This window comes from Dasypus novemcinctus, chromosome 22 (genome assembly GCF_030445035.2).
Source record: "Dasypus novemcinctus isolate mDasNov1 chromosome 22, mDasNov1.1.hap2, whole genome shotgun sequence".
NCBI classification, from domain to species: domain Eukaryota; kingdom Metazoa; phylum Chordata; class Mammalia; order Cingulata; family Dasypodidae; genus Dasypus; species Dasypus novemcinctus.
The window spans coordinates 28,305,768-28,310,428 of record NC_080694.1 but is presented as its reverse complement, the minus strand read 5'-3'; the positions used below and the strand labels follow the sequence as shown (position 1 = coordinate 28,310,428).

At 51.0% G+C, this 4,661-nt stretch overlaps 1 long non-coding RNA gene across 1 annotated transcript; it reads right to left on the bottom strand.

Annotated features, from left to right (window-relative positions):
* Positions 1–1,771: 1,771 nt before the first annotated feature.
* Positions 1,772–4,314, bottom strand: LOC131275223 (uncharacterized). Its single transcript, XR_009182632.2, has 3 exons — positions 3,899–4,314; positions 2,750–2,917; positions 1,772–2,036 (listed from the first exon to the last, which is right to left on the bottom strand). It is a non-coding gene; the product is annotated as an uncharacterized lncRNA (long non-coding RNA).
* Positions 4,315–4,661: the final 347 nt, after the last annotated feature.

Here is a 4,661-nt window from a genome sequence, read left to right as displayed (position 1 = left end):
ATGGTCAGGTTAAAGCTTAAGGGGAGAGTGAGACAAGGCAGGCAGGTGTGGAAAGGGCTGCAGAGTTAGGAGACTGGGTTTCTACCTCCGGCTATTTCTGGGACCTTGAACAGGGGAAGTAGCTGCCATTTACTTTGCACCTGCTCTGTGCAGAGCTCCATGCTAAGCACTTGAACACAGGCCTGTATGATTTCCAGGGGCCTTGGACTTGTGCAATGTTCCCTCTCCAAAGCTCAGAGATGGTCAGTGCCTGCCTTGGATATAGAACCACGGGTGAAGATGAGACTTGAACCTGGTCTGAGCAGCGATGCAGCAGAGGACTGCGAATCTGTGTTCAGGAGTCAGGCACGTGGGATTGATTTCACCATCTCTTGCAAATTGTATAACTTTGGGCCTCATTTCCAAATGGCTAATCAGAAAATAAGGATGAAATGAGTTAATACACTTAAAAACATTTAGCAAAAGGCCCACCACAAAGTAATCACAGGACATAGTAGCTAGTAATATCTGCATTTCTACCATATTAGGGTTCTCTGAAGAAACAGCCAATAGGATATGGGGCCATATGTAAATAGGAAGGGATTTGTTAGTAGAATTGGCTTAGTGACCCTGGGGATAGGCAAGTTCAGATTTCCTAGGGCAGGCCATGCATTGGAAACAGCACAGGAGATGACTTCCTCGGGAGAAGCTGGAGAAATAGAGAAAGGAGTTGTGACTGCTGAGAAACTTGGTGTTGCTTTAAGACCTCCAGCTGCTGGGGTGATGGGACTCCCCTCCTTGCTGAAGGCAGTCACCCTTGTTTGTGGATGTAACCAGCCTTAGATGCAACCAACTGCCTATTAAGCTAAAGTCACCAACAGAATGTCCTCACAGTGGCAGGCCAGGGCTTGCATCATCCAATGACTCGGCACCAACTGGATGGTGATTAACCATCACATGTAACTTGTTAGATCTCTTTATCTTTACTTTTTAAGTTTTTTTTTTTATCTTTAGCATAGGTTATTGAAAGTCTATGAGTTCTAGAGCTCTAAGTTCCCTGTAAAATTTTATGCTTCTTTGCAGAGAAGGAATGAGACATATAGAAGCAAATTAAAGATTGACCGGGAGAGAGATGCAATCGATTCGGATGTGTTCATATGCCCAAGTGAATTGCCACTCACCTGGGAGCCAGGCTGAAAGGACTCTCACATCTTGGAAACATGTGAAGTGGTCTCATTTACAGTTCTTAGCGGTACTTACTTACAGTTCATGCAGTTCATGGCTTTGGGCCTAAGCCCTGTTCTGGATCATTCTATGCCTCAGAAACCCTTCCACAGTCCCTCTTTGCTACCGAGACCAAGCCCAGTGTCACGTCTGCCTTCTGTGAGTTCTCTTGTCCTTCTCTGCCTCACCTTGCAGCCCTCCCCCACCAACCCACAACTCTAGGCAATCCTCCTTGTTTCTCAGCTCACCCTTGGTATGAAAGTAAACCCTGAGTTTAGAGTTTAAAGAGGGGAGACCTGATTACATTGCCATGCACATTGGTAATGTGGTTGTGAATACTGTGAAGAAAATGTGCAGCCTAGAACATTCCTCCACCCTCTCCACTCAGGTCCTCGTCCATCATGGCCTTTTCCTGCATTGCTCTTTCAGTTCCCTCCTCCATGGACCCCTTGCCTCATCTGGCCTCCCCCTGCCCACTTCACACATCTATCATATAAGGGATTCCCACTTGGAGGTCTTGTGCTAAGTGCTCCAGGGTAAAGGAGAAAAGACCCCCTGTGCTTGCCTTAGCAGTTGTGTGGGACAAAGAGATAAGTGAGCCCACATTCCAGTGATGTGCAGCCGGCATTCTGCAAACCTCTGCGGGAGAGCAGGAGACTTCAGGCCAACCCAGGGAGTGAGAGGAGGCCCTTGGGTGGGTTCCTGAGTTGCAGGCTGCCGTGGATGGGGAGCATCTGAGACATGGCGCCGGCTGCAGCACACTGTGCAAAGCATGAAGCAAAGTCAGGCCACGGGGCTGGCACTCCCTCTGCAACTGCTTAAAATGTTTCATCCTGCAAGAATGCATGTGCTTGTTATGAAAAATTTAAGCTACTGAGTACATGACTGCTGCTTTCACTAACCATCCCACTACAAGAGGAGGGATTTGAACAAGTTGTTAGATTTCAAAGTCCAGTCCTTAGGACCCGAATCCTCATGTATATCTAATTCTAATGTTTCTATAGACACAAGCCAAATGGGCGATAATGCTGGGGCCATCTGAATTTCCTCATATAGTCTGCCCACCAACCCTGTAGTGGTGTTAGACAAAGCAGGTGACATCTAGTAGCAAGTGAAACCAAGATTCAAACCATTTTAGTATTCACTGCATAGCACTGGTCTCTGATGATGACCCTGAAGAATTTGAGGTGACATTCACATAAATGGTTAGAGATTAGCAAGACATTTCCCAGTGTCCCTGTTGGAAGTGTTGGAGCCATGCATTTGAAGATAATTTTGAACACAGCATCTTCTTGCCATTAGTCTTCAAAATTAAAGCAGAGAAATTAAAATGATTAAAAAGAGCTGTACTTGTGAGCATCACCTCTTAAGCAATGGAGGTATTCTCCGGTCAGTAGGGGACAGCAAAGCTTAGATTTATTGGCCACCCATGAAACTCTGGATGGTCCCTGGATCCTGTAATTGCTGGGCAGAGCAGTAGCTGCAGAAGGGTACAGTGACCGTTTCGGCTGAGCAAAAGGGGAGCAGTTTCTCTTGCACTGCTTACCTTCCTCCCAGTGAAGAAGCACTTTGCCTGAGCCAGGCCTGGAGGCAGAGGGATGGTGCTGCTGGGAGAGTTGCCTGTGGAGTGTGTGGTCCTAAAGTTGCTGCCTTCCGAGCCTTCGTAGGCTGGTGAATAAGGAACTTGGGGAATGCTTGTCAGATGGAAGGAAAACTAGGGAGGAGCAGAAATCAGTGTAGTTGAGATAGTCCTGGGGAAGAAAAGCAGTCAGTTCCCTCCAAAAAGGCTACACCATCACAAGGGCTTGGGCCACAAATCCAGAGGGGATTTTGGCTCATTGGTGAACTGAGCACCTCTGGAGGCTGAGATATCCCCAAAATTTCAAATAAGTGTAGTCTAAATAGTGGAGGATAGTCAATGAAACATGCCATGGAATTGCTTAGGGCAGCACCTGGCAAACAGTGAAGGGAATGCTTAGTCAATGGCAGGTGCTATCGTCGCTTCTCATAGAGGTGCTAGGGTGCTTTCTTTTCCAGTCAGATTTTATTGACACAGCTTTTGGTGAGGGTACCTGTAAGGAGGGGTAGGAGAAGCACAGACTGGGTTGCTGGGTCATACTTCTAGGGGTGCCATAATTCTAGGGTCCCCTACTGCTAGTGTGCTGTACTTCTAGGGGTACCATACTTCTAGGGTCCTCTACTTCTAGGGGTGCCACTGTGAATGTGTGGTTACTGTTTTTGTTAATTAGCATCAAGCACATGGTACTGAAAAATCTCTAAAACCTCTGCCTGCAGCAAGGACCTGCGGGCAAGAAGCCCCCTGAGAGGGGTGCTAGTTGGTCCCGGCCTGAGAGCGACCCCTCCCCTGCTTGCCTGTCCACCTGCACTCCTTGCTGCCTACCCCTTCTGAAAGCTGCACCGTCCTTGTCCTCCCTTTCTGCCGCCTGCACATCAATGGGCTCGGCCTCAGGGCCACCACAGATGCTCTTCCCTCTGCCTGGAATGACCAACTGTTCCCCAGATTTCACAAGTCTGGGTCCTCATTATCATTTATGTTTCAAGCCGGTCTTCTTAGAGCCCCCCTGATTAAAGTATTCCCAAGGCCAGTTTCGTTCCCCTTTTCCTTTTTACTGATACACACACACACACATTCGAGGCTTTAGAATTAAGTGAATTTTCGACAAAAGGAACTCACCTATTGAACCAGCATTTGACTCAAGAAACAGCAGAGCGCTGCGGAACAGCTCAGTTTTCCCAGATATTACTTGGCTGGATTCGATTCGTGCCGCTGCACACCCGCACCTGCCAGTACCGTGAACGGTGATCCCTCATGATGACCGAGGCGCTGAAAATTGATTCGTTGCACGTTGACACGATGCTGCTGCGGACACGCTGAGTTAATATACGATGGCAATGAATTCCACCTTTTTCTTCCACTAGTGTTCCGCGGCTCCTGGAGGGTTTCAGATGCAGCGCGCGGGTGGCCTGCACTTCTTCCAGACAGCCCGCTTGGGACCCTCCGCGAGCTCAAGGGCAAGGGCAAGCCTGCGCAGGCCCCCAGTCCAGCAGACGCGGCTCCTCGCGTCCCAAATGGGCGCTCCAGGGACCCGCAGGGAGACGGGAGGGCACGGTCCCATCCCCAGCCCGGCTGCGCCCTCGGCCCTGCGCCCCTGGCCCAGCGCCCCAGCCCTGCGCCCCCGCCGAGCTTTGTGACGCGAGGCCGCGGTTTCCCGGCAACTGCCGAACGCGGGCGCCTGGCAGCCAGGCGGACTCGGGCGGGGCCCCCGGCCGGGTGGGACCGACCTGGCCTGGGCGGAGAAGCTGGATGGGGGCGGCCTGGGGGACGAGGAGATCGCCGCTGCCACGCTGCGGGGCAAGCCCCGGCCGCCGCCCCACCTCGGCGCTGTCCGCCTTCAGCTACGTCCCGCCGCGGCGCCTGGACCCCGAGGAGCACAGCG